At 34.8% G+C, this 19,355-nt stretch overlaps 1 long non-coding RNA gene across 1 annotated transcript; it reads left to right on the top strand.

Annotated features, from left to right (window-relative positions):
- The first annotated feature begins 3,427 nt into the window (after positions 1 to 3,427).
- On the top strand, positions 3,428 to 6,616 carry LOC128546415 (uncharacterized). Its single transcript, XR_008365964.1, has 3 exons — positions 3,428 to 3,538; positions 3,949 to 4,088; positions 5,191 to 6,616. It is a non-coding gene; the product is annotated as an uncharacterized LOC128546415 (long non-coding RNA).
- Positions 6,617 to 19,355: the final 12,739 nt, after the last annotated feature.

Below are 19,355 nucleotides of genomic sequence, written 5' to 3'. Positions count from 1 at the left end.
TTTTTTAAGCAATTCATTTTAGTTGTCTTATTTTGCACATTGCCTAAAAGTGGGTGGGGTTTGGTGTCTTTGCGTACTTTTATTCTCGAAAAATGCTTCAAAATAAGAGCTGCTTTTGCAACAGTTATCATATTTTTCTTAAATGCAGACTTTTTATTGTTTTTTTTTTCATTTAGATTGTACTTGAAACTTTTGCAAAAAAATGATATGGCCGAAAATCACGGTCGCGGAAACGGGTATCAAATATGGAAAACGAAAGTAAACATTTAAAATTCTTGATAAAATACCTGTTTTAAATTTCTTTTTTTTTCACCATACCTATTTAATGCTTTTGGTGGACAAATAAAAATAAAAACAACAATTTTGAACAGTCGACTAAATCAATAAAAATAAAACAACAAAAAGTGTTGTTGTTTTTTTGTAAATCATAGAAAATAAAGATTTTGATCATAAATAAACAATCCTGAACTATCAGGCACCATATCACATTCAATATATTGTTAGTTTAATGTGTAACTTGAATGCATGGTGCTTTTTAATTGTATAGAAATAGAATAGAGACTAAACACGCCTGGTGTATAGTGTATCATAGTGTAGTGCTATTTAATGTGTACTCGCACCTACTAACACCTAGACAGTCCCAAGCCTGCAAAGTTTGAGGGTTCTCCCGTTTTGCACAATTGATTTTTCACCATAATTTCACAGATAAAAGCTTTGATTCTTTTAATCAAATAGATTTCACACGGAACAACAGTACATGGTTTGACAAAGAAAATATTGAGTCCATGACTATACACTTATTACAAAATATTTAAAAGAACATTCTGCATTAATACCTTACTTTACAGTCTTTGAACAAGTATTTTTACTAAAGAATATGACTTCACATATCTTGAATAATCTAAATTGAACATACTAATCAATACTAAATTTTACTATTAAAAGTACATGACACCACACTTTGTTTTTTTCAATCTAAATTGAAAACTCAGAATCTGTAAAACCATCTTCAGTTTTTCAACAGTACTGTTCAAGTGCACCACTTCAAACTATGTTTCTGTCGTAATCCTAACACACTGATTCTGTAAAACATATCAATGGCTCACAAAGTAACATCTTCAGTTTTTCAACATTAAATTTCGCTATTAAAGTGAACCTTACACACTGATTCTGTAAAACATAATAAAGGCTCACAAAGCAACATCTTCAGTTTTAACATAAATTTCATTTCCACCGCTTCACACTGTTTCTGTCTAAACTTCATCTGACAATGATTCTGTAAAACATAAGGCTCACAACGTAACATCTTCATTTTTCAACTTCTAAATTTCACTTCTACCACTTCACACTGTGTTTCTGTCTAAACTTTATCTGACAATGATTCTGTAAAACATAAGTCTCACAACGTAACATCTTCATTTTTCAACATTAAATTTCACTTCTACCACTTCACACTATGTTTCTGTCTAAACTTTATCTGACAATGATTCTGTAAAACGTAAGTCTCACAACGTAACATCTTCAGTTTTTCAACATTTAAATTTCACTATAAAACTGTACCACTTCACACTGAGCACTCAAAAGATCCTGCTGAACAGTATCACAGAAAAATGTCTTGAGTCTCATTTATTAAACATTAAATTTCACTGAAGTGCATGATTTCAAATTGTCACTTTCGCTTTTTTGTTTTAACTGCATTTCTGGTTTCCACAGACTTTACTGCCGTACATGCAGCACAAATGGTAATAAGGTACAGTTACCTGCCCTTCGTTACCCAACTAAAGGAAGTGTATCCGAGAGAAAAGAGGTTCCTAATTTCATGATGGATTTGATTGTAAATAGATATCCTGAGCTTCTGAAAGTAGTCAAATTTTATAGATCTGATGTAAATGAAGAGAAAGTGGTAAAACATTGCTGGAAAAGCATGGTTTTTTTGGCAAATGACTGTCTGCGGATTTGTACAAAAAGTAAGCTGAACCGCTTCAGTTTGTAAAAATGCAATACACTATTCATTCTGACAGATGTGAGGAGAAAAGTAGCAGGTCAACAGGTTACTTAAAAGTGATTTTTGTGATTCTCTCTGATAGATTTCTAAAGAGAAGGTATTTGCATTTGTCTTCAGAACATTGTGTCAAAGCCTTGCATTGATATATTTGTATGTAACCCTATGGGAAATTAATTGTACTTTTGGGCCTGATATGAATGCTGAAAATGAACCGGTGTCCATGTTGGAAATTCTGTACAAGCTTTATTTCTGCTTGGAATGAGCTGAAACTTCATAGACAGGTTGTAGATATATTCTAAACATATACAATTGATTATTTAATCACTTTGGCTAAAATGTTTCAGTTTTATGAGGTTTGAAGTTGAATATATGCCCTCGGCCGAGGGGGAAAATTAAAAAAAAAAAAAAGTTACTTTCACTTATGAAATGTTCTAAAAATAGAAAGATGTTGTGTAGCAACCTCATTTTGAAATCCAGACCTGAAATGGAGGGCTTTTTTCAAAAATATGCTGAAAAATTACAAAAAAATTCTGTGGCGAGCCAGGATTCCAGTTGCCGTCTATGGACTGGTGCCACCAAACAGGGCCATTATATATATGGAGTTATCAATTTTAAATTACCTGGCCGGGATAGATGGTCTACTGTAACTGTACATAGGTTCAGTTACATGGTGTCCGACAGGATCTTGGTTTTACCCGAGGGGGACGTCTCACACCTGTGCCACCAACCTCTGGCATTTACCGAGACCATCTATCCCTTGAGCCCCACCATATTAACTGTATGCGACAGAGATGCAAACACACTGGACATTGTGTAGGGCACAGGCCATACAAGGACTGTATTCTTTAATGGTATGCGTACTATTTGAATGTGTCCGAGCCATGTTTGAAATTAAAATTGTCATGAAACCAACACTGATCCCTGTAGAGTCTGGCCTTTCAAGGTGCTGTATGTACACTGGCTGCAGATTCTCTTACACAAGTGCTGTGCACTCACATGACCTTTATGTACTCAGATGACCTATATGTTCTTAGTAATGTACAATATTATAGCTATATTATAATCCTCATTGTTTTACGTAAAGACAGAGTCGGCACATCTCGTGATCAGCATTTTTAGCCCGATAAGTTAGCTAATTTAGCTTACTCGGTGAATTTTTCCTTGATCGGGATTTGACAAGAACAATAGAAAAAGTACAGTTTATAGAATAACTTTCTCACTGGACAACTTGGGAATTATATTTACATTTTCAGATTTCAGATTAATTGAATGTATATATCTTGACTTGTCATTATAGGGTATCAAAAAAAATTTTCATTTCATAGAGAAAAAGTCAACACAGTATGCAGTTTTAAATATTTATTTATTTATTTATTTATTTATTTATTGAATGGTATATATCACTATTGGTTCATTTTGCAGGTACAGTCTTTGCCTCAATCACCTCACATAGAGTAAGAGTGGTCAACATTGTCTCCCCTGGATGTAGGTGGCCTTGGATCTAGCTGACCTTTGCTGTAGTCCGATGTAGTGGTATGTGTCTTTTTATACTCTAAATGTTCTTTCAGATTTCTTCCTTGATTTAGTAATTTTCTGCGGATTGTTTCAGGTTTTTGTTAGTAAACCTTCATGTACTTTTCACTACTGTCCATTTGTTTCAGATAAGACCTAGTCTTTTTTGAGAGTTTCACCCCAGAGTGCTCACATTTCTGTATAGCAGAAGTCCCAATACCATTATTCTGTCTGTGCACAGTGGATGCCAGCCGGCCACCAACATTCCTTCCATAGTTAACATTCTTCGGCAATGACGTACTGATTGATCGGTTCACTGCCTCACATTTCTGTGTACTGGTGAACAGACGCATTGTTTCAATAGCAAAGACACTCAGTTTCATTTTGATGATTTCTTGTAGTATAACTCTGTCATTAGTGTCCATATTCAGGTTGGTTATCTGGTAGTGATGCAGGAACTTGGACCTCAGCCACCAGGAGTTTGAGTCGGAACCAGAGCATACGTAGGAATGACGGGCACACTTAGAGCAGTCTCCATCATAACAAGCCACAGTCGCATCCAGGACACTTGGTAAGACCTTCTTGATAGCATTGATGTCCCCGGCCTTTTCCTTCCATAGTGCTTTTAGAGTCAGACTACAACGGGCTTTAATGTCTGCACTTAAGGCTGTTTAGTAATCTTGCTTCTGTCTGCGGGTTGAGCCAGGAAACATCTCTGTACTGAAATTTGCTCTGTAGCACTGACGGAATTGAGCTTGTCCGACATGTGTTGGATCAGCCAGTCTTTCTACCTTCCACATTGGGTTTAGTGCCTTAAGTGCTGCATCCACGCCCTCAGCTGATCTGGAATCCCCGTCTGCTGTAACACATTTGATCAAAGTCCCTTGTAGTGCTAACTGGGTGCCGATAGATTTCCCCTTTTCATACTCTGACAGAGGGGCATGTGTCTCATAGTTTGCTGTGCAGTCTACATGCCCTCCAGGACAAGTCACATTCATTCCTTTACCTTTCAGCCAAGCACCTGTCCAGCACAGTTTATTTTGAACACAGGCAGCTATAATAAACTGTTGGGAGGTCATAGTCTCACATGCTAAACCGATAGCCTGAGAGGCATTCTGTCCAGGCTTCCTGCGGCTGGCAATGATCGGTGAGTTGTACCGTCCGTCCATGGCTATATTTATTATGTTCTCATCGTTGTCACGTTTCCTGTTTACTTCTTTGAGCATCTGCACCTTCTCACTCATGCCGTTATTGTTCAGGTTTGTCACAGCTGTGGCAACTTTGTTAGAAGACTTTTGCATACTGCGACTTGATGGTGGTGGTATGTCCATACATGCTGCCAGATACCGGACCCTTGTATTACCAATCGGAGTGTCCTGTAGACCAGTGGCCAGTCCTATATTTGGAGCTGCTGGGTTAGGTCCAGGCTTGGGAGAGATGACTTCCTTGTACATTTTCTGCTCAGGTGCAACATAATTACAGTTCGAGCATTTTAGTGTAACCTTCCAGCACATACCCCATTTCTTCTCTCGAGCAACTTCGAAGTCTGGCTGTTGGCATTCCGAGGAGTTCATATGGCTTTGAATAGCTGTGTTGAATGCCTGTGTCATCTTTTCATTGTCTCCTAGTCTCATGCCTTCACATGGTTTTGAATTCTTTCCCTCTGATTTCAGGTCAGTGTCGGTGTTTGGTTTCGGTCGTAGCAGCCGTGGAGCTCTGGAGAATCCCTCACAGTCAGGGGTGGTTAGTGTTGAGCCGTCTGCAGACATCTTGGTCACCAGAGAGAACTCGTCAGTGTTCATCCGTGAAGTGGAAGGCTGTATTTCAGGTTCATTGTCATCGGAAGAGGACACAGGCAGTTTCAAGTCTTTGTTCCAGGGAGTATAACCCTTCTGGAAATGTGTTTTCTTGCGAGATTTTTCACCTTTTTTTTTCATGGTTGTTTGGATCAGTAATGAAGCAAATAGTGTTATGAATAGTGTGGCTAAAAATTACCATATTTATAGTGAAAACCTGTGTATTAGACAGAATAAGACATGTGTGGCATTTTTGGCAGGACACAGGACCCCGTATATTGAAATAGGCCTCTGTGACAAGAGGTGTGAACGAGAAAATTGTGAATTCAATTGGGAGAAATGACATTCTTTAAGGAGCTGTATATTGTACAGTGTTTGACATGAACCCTAAAGTTGCCTGTCACTTAATGGGCATACAAGTGTTCTTTAAAATGACACAATATATTGAATATACAGGTTTTCTGATTATTTGCTGACTTTTGACATTTGACTGTAATGATAAAAAAAAGTGGGTTCTTTTTTTCAGAAAGATACTTTCTGGCAGAATTTAACATATGCATTAAATCATGTGTGTTTTCAGATTACCATGAATGCAGAAAGAACAGCATTTTTTATTTCATTCAATTATTCCTACTTTTAAAGAAGATATTGCAATTTTAGTTTTTACAATGCTGAAATTGTCATTCTCAGAATTGTAGCAAAAATAATGTTTTCACCTGTCATAGCTATATTGCTGGCATTTTTCATATGCATGAGTTAGAATGTCCAAACTTCACCGGTTGTTTGCTGATATATTAGATATGAACACCACGAAATATTATTTGGGTTCGGCAAAGATTTTGAGTTAAATAGGTAATAAGGTACAGTTACCTGCCCTTCGTTACCCAACTAAAGGAAATGTATCCGAGAGAAAAGAGGTCCCTCATTTCATGATGGATTTGATTGTAAATAGATACCCTGAGCTTCTGAAAGTAGTCAAATTTTATAGATCTGATGTAAATGAAGAGAAAGTGGTAAAACATTGCTGGAAAATCATGTTTTTTTTTGGCAAATGACTGTCTGCGGATTTGTACAAAAAGTAGGCTGAACCGCTTCACTTTGTAAAAATGCAATACACTATTCATTCTGACAGATGTGAGGAGAAAAGTAGCAGGTCAACAGGTCACTTAAAAGTGATTTTTGTGTTTCTCTCGGATAGATTTCTAAAGAGAAGGTATTTGCATTTGTCTTCAGAACATTGTGTCAAAGCCTTGCATTGATATATTTGTATGTAACCCTATGGGAAATTAATTGTACTTTTGGGCCAAATAGGCTGCACAATTCCATATTGTTCCTTAAAATAGAAAAAGTGGAAACTCCACAGGTCGCTCAACACAACAAAAACGAAAATGTTGCAGGCTCGGTTTGATTGAGCCTGTTCATTGACGGTAGTTAAAATGCATGCTACCGTCCACGCCCTCTAGCCCCGGGTTGAGCAGAACTCAACATTCACACACGCTAAAGGTAAAAAAACACTTTAGAGACATCCGCAGATGTGTTCATACGGCGGTGCACATGGAACCCTTCAATGCTACACTAGCGTCTAATTCCATGAAAAGCGGCGTATGGTCCCCAGTTAAAATAATAGGTATGCCCTAAACGAGAAAACAATGAGCAGAACTAAACAAACTGGAATATAGATCTTTAGTCTTTTGATCTCGCAGTTGTCAAGGACATTAACATCACCAATGTAGAAGCATACATCATCAAACTGCACTGTTTTTCCTGTTTGAAAGATATTTCTATTAACAATAGAAACTACATGTTCTATATGTAACTAATAGATCGGAACTATTAAGATATGTTTTTTTTCAGTTGTTTGCTTTTGATTTCTTACAGTTTACCTCCTTTTATGAATCGATTCTTTCAAATTATGAAGCAAACTAACTGGTGGCTGAGTGAAGACAGGTGGTTCTTATCTGGTGTCTGAAGAAATATCTGGAGGAAACCCGATCTTCCTCCATAATTATGACTGGAAAACTGTCATAACTTAAATGGCTATGCCTCAAAGTTTATGCCATTATTTTCATTGAGAAAGCAATATCAATTGTAAGCAAGTGCAAATATTAAACAGTAATTTACGCCATATTTCTGTGTTACACTTCTTCTTGACAGTAGTTTGTAGTAGAAGTTTGAACAAAATCAAATCAAGATGCCTGATTGACAGGCAAATGGATAACAACCACTTTTAATAAATTCCCATATTTTCAGCTCTACTATGCCATTAGCTTTGTAAAAACATTTATGGTTAAAAGGTGGAAAGAAAAATATACCTGCATAATAGGATTCCTCCATTGGAGAACTGCATGTAAGACCCTCTTTAACAATAATCTTATCTTTGTAGATTCCAGCATGAAATAGAGGATCACCACATATGTAGATCAACTCCTCCTCTACTCGAGTTACTGACCGAGATTCAGATGTTGACAGTTTTGCTGCACTAAACACAACCCTACGCTTACCACAGTCCTTGCACATAACAAATCCTCTCACTCTTCCTGAAAGCATGTGTTAAATATTGTTTGAAATGTGTATTGCGATAAATTACTCAAAGCTCAGTATAAAGTAAATATTTTAAATATTTTTTAAGCTTTTTAATGCATATCATTCTGTGACAGTACTGTTTAAAAGTTTGACAAATACATTCGACAGATTTTAAAGGCTCATAATGCCTTTGTTCATAATGTGGCTGCAAATATTTTTATTACGAACATAAAATATTTTAATTTCATGTTAAATCATATTTTCAACAATTGCTTTCTCTAAGTCTTGCCAAAAGTTTGAATATTGATTAACATAGTATAGTTTTATTGAATGAACTATTTATGAGTACCTCCCATTACAGCTCTCACTGCGTAAGTTCATGTGCAGTATTTCAAGTAGTGCCTTTCTAAATCATGTAATTATGCATAACATCTATTTGGATAGCTCTATCATTTGTTTTTAATATAAAATTTAAAGCCTTCTGTGACCTTAAGGAGGTAGGTTACCTTGATATTTGTAAGTGCGCATGTCCAACCGGAAGCTAACGTGACGATTTACGACGACGTTTACGACAAACTAAATGTGTTTGTATATCCATTCTTCTGGAAATAAATCTTGAACCTGCCTCCGATCTTATGTTTAATGGTTTAATAATGCAGAAATAATGAATGAATTGCCGCAGAAACGCTTCAAAACATTGTTGCCTTAAAATGACGTCATTGACGTCATGACGTTACGTGTCAGTTACCGCGCAAAATTAATAGCTTTTATTTTGAAAGTACGTTATTCTGTGCTTTTTCTTTATTTTAACTATTTTTAAACAGCCATTATTTGCTGAAATACTTTTTATTAGTCTTTTGCTCTGAAAAATGATCAATATTTTGCTTCTTTTATGTAATTATATTGAAATGTTATGCGGAATGTAAGAAAATGGATTATGGTAACTGATGTGATTTGGAATATAGTTGGCTGAAAGGTAATTTATTACGGTCATTTACAAATAAAAATTGGGCAGTTTGATTTGTTATGACTATTTCCCAGTTTCCGTTGATAATTTGTTACTTAAATACTAAAACTAAGCTCTAAAATTGTTCAAATTTCAGTATAAAATTGTGGTGTCTTGAATTAAATTGATGTTACCATGGAAACGAAGCCCATGACCTATATGTCTAATTGTAAAATTCAAAAGCGTTAACACTGGGTTATTTAAGGAACACAGCTTCGGCTTTTTATTTTCATTTCAACAATATCCATGAGAATAATAGCTGCATGCAGAACGATTTTTCAATAAAAATGTCAGACGACGGACACTGCTGTAAGTATTTTAAGCTGTGAAATTTGTTAAATTAACTGCAATTAATACGAAAATATTACTAACGTTAGAAATAAGATGTTTTAAAGCTACCTTAACAAGAAAGATAATTTTATATAATATTTTTTATAAGAAATTACGATAAAAAGCAATATATATGCTATTTTAAACATCTCTGTTGCCATGGTTACTCTAAACTTTAAGAAAAACATAGTACCATGTAAAGTTCTTGGTATTTTGCTAATCATATTACCCAAATATTCCATGTTGGTCCATAACAGAATGGCACTGAAGCCGTCGAAAAACCCGTTTTCATACATAATTGTTGAAAAATGAGAGAAAATGCGTTACCATGGAAACACGAGCCCCGCGACATATACATTTAAAGCTTTTATTAGAAAGCTAATGCGCATACTAGTAAAACTATTAATTATGCAGACTTCTACGGATAACAATGAAACCAAAATACACTGAAAAGTGTTAAATATCCGTATTTTCCTTCTTCTTTCTATATAAAATACCTTAAGAGGGTCATGTACTTCAAACCTGGATAAAAATTGTACTTGAAGGGACAGAGATGAACGGAACTGAGATTGTAGCAGTTAAAACATTAAATTACACGAAATACAAAAAATCACTGCGGTTCAACTAATTTGAATTTACCCTGGTAACAAGGTACCCTACCTCCTTAAGTAATACTGAATAAAATACCTTTACCAAATTTAATTGTAATCATTTTTAAGTAGAAACTAACCGGCAACCAAGATATCTCTTGAACTGCTTGTCCCTATCAGACTTCTGTTCCTTTTCTTGAGCGCTCGGACGAGCAGAGTCGTCTGTTTCAGTGCCATAAATTTCGTCAAACTCAACATACTCCCCGTCCTTCTCCACTGGATCAGGAACAAAGTGAAGGTCCTTGAACAAGTTGTCAGTTTTTAACAGATAAACAAGTTAAAGTTTGTGGTTCGGTTCATATATCGTGTGAAAAAAATCTGTTTCATAGTTTTCTAAAGTGTAAGCAAACAAAATGTAAACTAGAGCTTATTTTGGATGTATTTGATACTTGAAAATAAATTTGACAAAAATTCAGAACTCTTACTATGTAGCACTTTATGTAAAATTGAACTCTCGGATGTACCTTAAACTAATGGTATTCATTGAGAATTTTTATACCTGAAACATGTAGAGTCTCTTTCTTCCATGGCTGGCTAGAAATGCCTGTAGTAATGGTGATTTCCAAGTTTTGTTGTCTTCCAGTCTCACTGACGGATCAATGACTCGAATGAGGTTGCGCAAATCTTGAATTTCTTCAGTTGTTGCAGAATTGTGGACCAAGATAGGCTATCCAGTCCATTTCAGTTTCCGAAAGCGTCCTTTTATTAGAGAAAGGGTTGACTCCATGGAGGATATAAAGGCTTGTTTTAAAGCGGGGTTTCTCGCAGCAGCATTTCTTATTGCTTTTAGGGAGTTTAATGACTTTGCCTGCAATTCAAACTCAGCATTCATTTTAGGCCGCTCCAGAGAGACATTTTGCAAAGCTAAGTTAAGTGTGCTCATAACACGCTCGGCTGGGTTATGGTAGCTTTGTGCAGGAGCAGTCCTGACTGCAAAAATCATATCCAAATCTAGAGCAATGAACTTCAAGAGACAGCACAACTGTACAGATTGGTATGTAGTTCTGTGATCTGGACCATCATCTGTGTATCTACACATAATTGGGAGGTTTGAATTGACATCACTGTCACTGTAATGTCTCCTTATAATCTTCACAGTCTCTGTACTATGCCGAAGAGGTGACGATGCTTCGAACACTTTGTCTTTCACTGTTACATGTACCGTCCCTCTGTAAAAGCTATCACACACTGACTCTGGGATGTCAACGTGAAAACAAACCGAAGGTACAACTCAAGCCAAATGGAAGTCGTGATCTAAAGCAACTATCTTGCCATGATTTGCAACAATACCACCATGATGAGATCGGACCCTTGTAGACACAGGATGGCCTGGTTCGCCACAGGTACGATAGCCTTTTCATCTGGACTCTGAAACAAACAGAAGTCTTTCCATTTAACAACAAATGCTTTTAGTAACAGAAACTGCTGCCTGCCAAAACCAGAATCAATATGTTGAACTCGAAGTAGGCGCTGTTGTACAGCATACTTCACATTGTAGTTTCCTGTATAATTTGCAGCTGATTGCTGGTATGGGTTTCTTGGTTGAAAATTCAGCCTTATCCAGGAAAGAGATGGGGATGGAGTACCTACTGGTAACTTTTCTAACACTTTATCTCTCAAGTCCTCAACAGATATGACGAAAGGGAGATACTGTATATTACTCTGTCTTCTTTCATGAACAGTTGTATTTTCTTCCAATAGTTTACAAAGACTATCCCAAAACAGTTTATACTTGGAATCACATGGCCGTCCATTGTCTTTCCTAAGATCAAACATAAGTTCACAGTCCTCTGTTTCAAGCAAGTACTTCAGAAGTCTGTCATCAATAGCTTCTTCTTTACCATCAGTTTGTGTATACTCGAAGTTTGTTAGAAACTGACACATGTTTCTCAATATAGCTGGTTGCAATTTGACGTTTTTGGTGTATTTTTCAACAAAGTCTCTCCTCATTCTTCTTGCAGAGAATGTCGTGATACTGTCTCTAACCAAATTGATAATTCTTACATTTTACGGGACTTTCTGTCTTCTAGTTTGACTGGTATCTTCCAAATTATGATAACATTACCAAGGTTACTACCATATCTATATGTATAAAGTTTAACACTACAAGATACTGATAAATTGTTTAGCCATTTTCTTCTGTCCTCCTTATCTGAAGGTTCAAAGTTGACAAGGTCAACCATCTGGTATACTGTACATTCATTTAATGCCCTATCTAATACCCTATACTGCCTAGCAGTATCCTCCCCAGCTTCAATAGTCTTCAATCTCCAATTGTCTCAAAAAAATGAGATATTTACGTACGTCCACCACCAGAGCATCAACAATGTTCTTGAGTTTTGTAAACTCTTTATTCACAAGCCACGGTAACATAAGAATTTCTGATAGTTTCTCTAAGTTTTCATTCAGTTCTGTGGAATTCAGCTGTAATAAAAATATTATTTAATGTTTTTTTCTGTAAAGACTTTTTTAAATGCAACATTAAATATTTATTTATCATTCAATTAAGAATATCACATTGTATGGGCCACACTTTAAAAATACTTCTACCATTCATTCAAGTATTTTCTATGACATATGCAATGTTTTGCTAGCAAAGCTGTCAAGTTATTTTAAAAACCATGAATAAATGGTTCTAGAAACACGACAGATGTGACATCCTATTACAACATTCTCAAAATCAAGTTTCAAAACTGAAAAATTGAATTTTATCATTTTAGGGGCGTAATATCATGTACAGCTATACTTCTATATACCGGTAACATCACGTCACTATTGCATGGATTATACTTTATACTGCATTCTTAATATGTTAAATTTAAAAAAAATCAAACTTCATATTAAAGATACATTTCATTAGAAATTTTTATGTACCCATTTAACACTGACCATTCATATAGAAGTAGACAGTTACGTATCTGCCATGTGGAAAGACCAGTACCGGTATGTTCCTGATCTGTTAGTTTGACCTCAGCAATAAATCAATAGCAACAGCTTATATATTCTATTAATATTATATCTTTACCTGAGGAATTTCTTTTTCTGCTCTTTGAGATGTCTGTACCCAGTTACATGTTTCAAATCATCCTGGATTTTAATGCCCCTCTGCTGAAGTCTGTCCCTAAACGGGTCCATATACCAGATGAAATCTGTTAAGGAACTGGCAACGTATTTGCCAGTGGTGTTTGCTTGATTGATGGAATTCTCTTTCAACCAGCCGACAACGTCATTAAACAATTTATCCTTCTGATTACGTTGATCCCTGTTTAAAGATATTTCATGACATAAATAAATCCAAAAATTACAATTAGATTCATGTTTTCCAATTGATATCAACTCTGTTATTAAAAAGTTGAATAGTTGTCTTCTTTTTGTGAAACAAGTGTCTTCTTTTTGTGAAACAAGTGAATATGTCAAAGACAAAATTTTAAATGAGTGGGACGTGCCAGCTAGGACATCTTAGTTGAATACCAATCACTGATTCACTCTTGTGGCTTTGCATTAAAATCCGACAATGAAAATTTTAAGAGATGGGTTATAGGAATGAAGTGGACACAGACAGATGCTGAAAGCAAACCTAATATAAACTGAATAAACTATGGGTTTACTAACCGTAAAGTGGGATATCATTTAAACGTCAAAAACAAAATTATTCTCATCTTTCTCTCCTTGTACATCAGGGTATGCCGCTAGTTCTTTCACTTTCACTGTAACAGTCTTGCATCTGTACATATAATAAACTGCTATAAAATTAATAATAAAAGATGGATTAGATGTACCTCATATCCTGTATGTAATTTTAATTCAGAAGGAACACAAGTTGGTCAAACCTTGCCTACACTAAATACAGCTTCCATTTGAAATTTTACCAGCACTTAAGAGTACGAATCTCTTAGACAAGCCTGCATTTTTTTAAAGGGATTGTCTACGAGTACAGACATCCTTTTACCGGATTTTGTGTGTTATTAACTCATAACCTTTAATTTATTTTGTTGCAAATGGAATATCAAGTAAGATTTAATCAATATTCACCTGAAACTTGAATCAAAATAGTTCATAGGTATCAGCCTTCTTAAATGTATACATGTTCCTTCAAAATGTACACCAAATACACTGACGAGATATGAAAACGCAACAAACATACACCTGAATATATTTTACTAAAAAAGCATCACCTTGAAATGTTCAACACATACACATCTCGATACTCTATACTAATTGTGTTCAAATTTAATTAGCACAACAGACTGTAAAATTAACACAGTGGGTATAAAGTATCGAGATGTGTATGTGTAGAACATTTAAAGGTGATACTTTTTGTAGTAAAAAATATATTCAGGCATGTTTGTTGCGTTTTCGTATCTTATCAGTGTAGATAACACAACGTCTAGAAAGAAGTGATTTCAGTTTATATTGTAACAAACCCTTTTTTAGTTTCCCAGCCAGCATTCTATATCGGCTCGATATCAAACGACGTCGTTGTCTATAACGGCCCGATATCGGATTCAATTTCGGCTGCAAATAGGAATGATGTCGGCCCGACGTCGGCAGACGGTATCGGGCCAACATCATAATGACATTGGTCCGATATTGGCAAACGATATTTGGCCAACATCAAAATGAAATCTGCTCGATATTGGCAGATCATATCGTGGTGGCGAAATAGTGCGACACGCAGTGCTTTATCAAAGTTTTCTTAAAATATACACTTTATAAATTCTCAGAGTAATTTTCTTGAGAACTGATGTGTATCGCATCATGTGTATGATGCTTATTTGATTTTATTGATATAATATTTTTCACAGCTATATACTGCATGTTTTACACACTTACGTAAGCTTTCTGTATATTCTTAACACTATTAAAATTGCTCAATCAGAATTTGCAACATATTTATATTTTCATTTTTTTTGTAAATATAAATATTTCTATGGCGGCATTTTACATAAAAATAAAAATGCATCTTATTACTACCTCCCTTTATTACATATAAAATTTTGATAAATACCGTCTACAAATTTTGTTTGGAACCTAGTTTGATTAATTCTGGCATACATCATATATTTGCTTAATAAATTAGCACATATAAACAATTAGATTACTTTTTCACGTTTATCAATAATATTTTGAAAAATATAGTTATATTAGAGAATCCAATATCGGCCCGAGGTCAAAGCGACGTACGAAATAGTTACACTGATTGATGTCGATCTACTGATTTCAATATTTTGCGGCACTACAACGGCCCGACGTCGGCCCTACATCGGCACATTATACCTATATCGGGCCGATATAGTCATGCTGGCTTGGTTATAATTACGTTATCATTTCAGACTGAAAAATTCGGGTTCACCAGTCATTTCTTTTATTTGTGCCGATGAACTTATTGTTAAACTGTTGGTAATAGATCAATAAGCGTATTAATTAAACCCTTTATTATAAATGAAATATATTTGAAGGTCGGCAGTAAAATATCTGGAAAAAAATCCAAAAACTCAAAATTGATATTGATAAATATACTTTCAATTTGTGGGGGAAATGCATCTCAGCGGTCCCCGGAACAATGCGCATGCGCAGCAAGTCAGGGTGTGTGCAGCAAAGTGGGGTTGTGGGGGTAACAGCCCCAAAACATATTCGTGAAAAAATACAGTTACCCCTTATAACTTTTGATTTCTAAGATATTTTTACACTACTATTATTATAAGGATCGTTTAAAGGGAATTCCTATAGATTTTTATGCGCATCTTTCTGCGCAGCCGACACTATCTATGGAAAATTGAAGTGAAGTGAAGTCAACATTTGTTGAAACATGTGACAGACAATCTTAAATATGAGGAATCTTGAATAAGATAACATTTTTAATAAGTTTTATCAGTAATCAAATGTTGATACTGGTTTATGTTGTATTGACATGTATCATGTCTGACATATATCTTACCATTTTTGTGGCTGTGGTTTGACAGCGCATTTAAGCACAAAGACAGAGTTGTTCATAGCATGTTAGACAATTGACTTTGTATTGATAAGACGATATCTCCTTTAAGATTATTTAGTATTCAATTATAGAAAGAGTTAAGAATTTTTTAAACTTTTTTAAACTTCTAGCAGATCTAAATGTAATCAATTTGATCAGGTTCGCGCCAGTTTTCGTCCGAGCAGGTGTTGTATTCAAGCGGTCTTAACATAAAATTTAGCCTGGCGACCCATACATTTTTAGCCATTTTTATGTTCACAATACACTTATTTATACACAAGAAAAACAGGAAAAAAATCTGTGAAACAGTTTTTTTTTTAAATTTCAAAAAAATTTCTTCACTATGGGTATTTTTCATTGAAAAAAGTTCACAAAAGTGAATATGAAACGAGATTTTTTCTTCATTTGTACCCATTATTGTAAGGATATAGTATTACAAAGATGACTATGAATTTAAATAAGTATATAATAAAATCTGTAAAAAGAATAAACCTTATTGTGCTGCCTTGATGCATATTTTGGTTGGTATTTATAAAAAAGCAAAAAATTATAAAAATGTTGAAAACTCGCTGGCAGTTTCAGCAAAGTGGGTGTATTCAAAACAATTTTTCACAAAAAGCAAGCCTGGTGACCCATTGTTTTTATTTGTTCATTGTTTTCAGCACAAATTTTCCTATCATATATGTGAATTTGAAAAAAAATCTATGAAAGGAAAAAAACTACAAGAATTCTCTTTAAGTGCAAGTGCTCCGAATGTGTGCAATTGTAGCGTGCTGAAATCTTTATTTCCTTCAATGTACATGAAGATATGATAATAGAGGAAAACTTTAATTAATATAACAAAAGAATAACTGCTGATCATTCATGGATTTTCTATGTTGGTGAAAATCTAGTAAGCTCGGCTGGTGTATGTATGCGACTCTGATGTACTGTACTTTCAGGGCTGGCAGCTACGGCAAATTCGTCCGCATATACATTTGTGACCAGTACGTTGTCAGGGATTAGGCTGTTAACAATGTCAGTAACACGTTTCCAGATTTAATCGTTTAATGAATGAATCCTCCTTGTCTCTTGTAATATTAACAATTTTCAGTTTGAAATAATCATATGTTTCATTTTCTGACGTCATTTTGCGCGAAATGTGTATCCAGGCCTCGAAGGTGCAGTATAAGAGCTGAAATAAGTCTTTTCTCGAAACACATCGCAATTAGTCTTCATAGTCATAAATCGGTTGTATATGATATAAAAGGGTGTTTCCAATGCAAAATAATAATGAAATTTGAAATTTTTTGAATTTTGACCATATTTTGAGTAGATGCGCCTATTTCAGCAGCGATTTCTGGGATTAAAAAGCCAATATTTTGTCTCCAGAATGTCAGAAAATGCACAAAATGCATCCTTCTGGGTCTTATTCATGACGGAATGAATGATATTTTAGAATCCCAGTGAAAAATAATGCAAACAAGTGAAACTTTTACTAAAATATACAATGAAAGGACCATAGGGCCAAAATTTAGCCCAGTAAATGGGTAGGGGGTGGCTTCTATTAAATGTCTATATTTCTCTAAAATCTCGAAATTTCACAAAGAAACTTGGCAATATGTTTGGTATTACATCTTTCTTAAAAATAGAGATGAAAATGGTGTGAAATTTGATAAGAAACATTTCTTATAAGAGCTGAAATAAGACTTTTCTCGAAACACATCGCAATTAGTCTTAATAGTCATAAATCGGTTGTATATGATATAAAAGGGTGTTTCCAATGCAAAATAATAATGAAATTTGAAACATTTTGAATTTTGACCATATTTTGAGTAGATGCGCCTATTTTCAGCAGAGATTTCTGGGATTAAAAAGCCAATATTTTGTCTTCAATATCTTCAATATTAAAACTTTCCTCCAGATCTTTTATGGAATTGAGCCACGACTTGGATCCGCTAGCCTGTAACATTTCATCGCATTTGAAAACATCCATAAGCTGATTATTTGACATGTTTTCGCGAATTCTCTTATAGAATTTCAGCGGGCAATATATGTTAAGGACAGTCTACCCAGTTCACATTTAGATGCAAAGTTTAAGGATTTTTTATGCACTCCGAGTGTATATTTACAAATGTATTGTGTGTTTTTTCGAAAGGATATAGATCAATATTCTGTTTACTAACATCAAAATCACCCACCATATTTCTGATCCATATGTGTATATTGACCTTATCATTGAGTCGAATAACTTAAGGCTTAGTTTCATGCTAACATTTTCTATATTTGAAAGTTTTGATCTCAAGGCAAAATATGCTTTAAGTTATTTATTGTATACATATTCTGCAGCATGTTTCATGTTTCCGTTAAAATATAAAACTACCCCTAGATATTTGTATTCATCTACTATTTGAAGATTTTGGTTCCCAATATGAAAGAGAAACTTTTGTTTGTTAAGTTTACCTTTACTCATTAGTAGTGATGTTCCAATTGTCGCCGACAATCGATTGTCGATCATTAAATGAGCCAAAGTCGCCGACATCGATTATGAACTTGCATAATCGATTATTTGACATTTAGGCTAGATAAAACCATATCCGGAGTTACGCATATTTTTGGTGGTATTTCCTCTTTAGGTTCATTTCTTTTCCACTCTTCAAAACGGAGTCAAAACGTACTGCGTTCGATCAAGGTTATCACACTAAATAGCCACCACTATATATTCTATATAAAATGAAAAGTTTTCACAATGCTGCAATACACACCTCGACCCATTTTAAATTTCTTTAACTTACATTTTCTTGTAGAGCAACATTTATACTGTAAAAATATCCAAAGAAAAGTAGGGGTCATGTTTGATGCAAGAAAAATATTTCTGGTCAAACGGACACACCGTATTTTTTACACTGAAATGACAATCACAATTTAGGGTAGGGGTGTATGAATAAATTTCACATGTTAAATCAGTTTGGAATCTTTTTTTCAACATGCAAATGCTACCAGTATGTCAAGTATAGGCATGCAATATGATTTCAACCAATATATAGCAATGATTTCAAGGAAAAATCCTTCTTACAGCAAAAAAAAAACTGAGAACTATTTGAATCCGCCATTATGCGATACCATTTTTACATAGGTGCTCAGGCTATTTAGTGTCTGTATGCCTTAAAATAATAATGCAATCAAAGCTATATTCCCATATCCAGAGAAGACTATACCACCAGTGTGGAAGTAGTTTGGATTCTGTAAGGTATGTAAAGGTGCAGCAGTGAAAGAAAATTAAAAAATGGGGAGTGTCGTTTGCCGATTATGCAATAAAGACCGCAAATAATGATACCCCGCCCACTTTCGTAATGTATGTTAATTTACTTCATGATTTCAATCGGCATTATGCTTCTAGATATTTTTAATATACAGCTGTAGATGTGTAATTTAATAAACAAGAAATAGTTATAAATAGAAAATTAGAAATAAAAAATAGGAGGGCATTGAAGTTTGAACCAATAATATAATGTACAGTACAAATAGGGACAAAATAGCATTTTTATTGAGGTGTTTTAGGTCTGACAGCATGGTCAGT

This window comes from Mercenaria mercenaria, chromosome 1, assembly GCF_021730395.1.
Source record: "Mercenaria mercenaria strain notata chromosome 1, MADL_Memer_1, whole genome shotgun sequence".
Taxonomy (NCBI): domain Eukaryota; kingdom Metazoa; phylum Mollusca; class Bivalvia; order Venerida; family Veneridae; genus Mercenaria; species Mercenaria mercenaria.
Note: the sequence above shows the minus strand (reverse complement) of the source record. Positions and strands in the feature narration are given on the sequence as shown.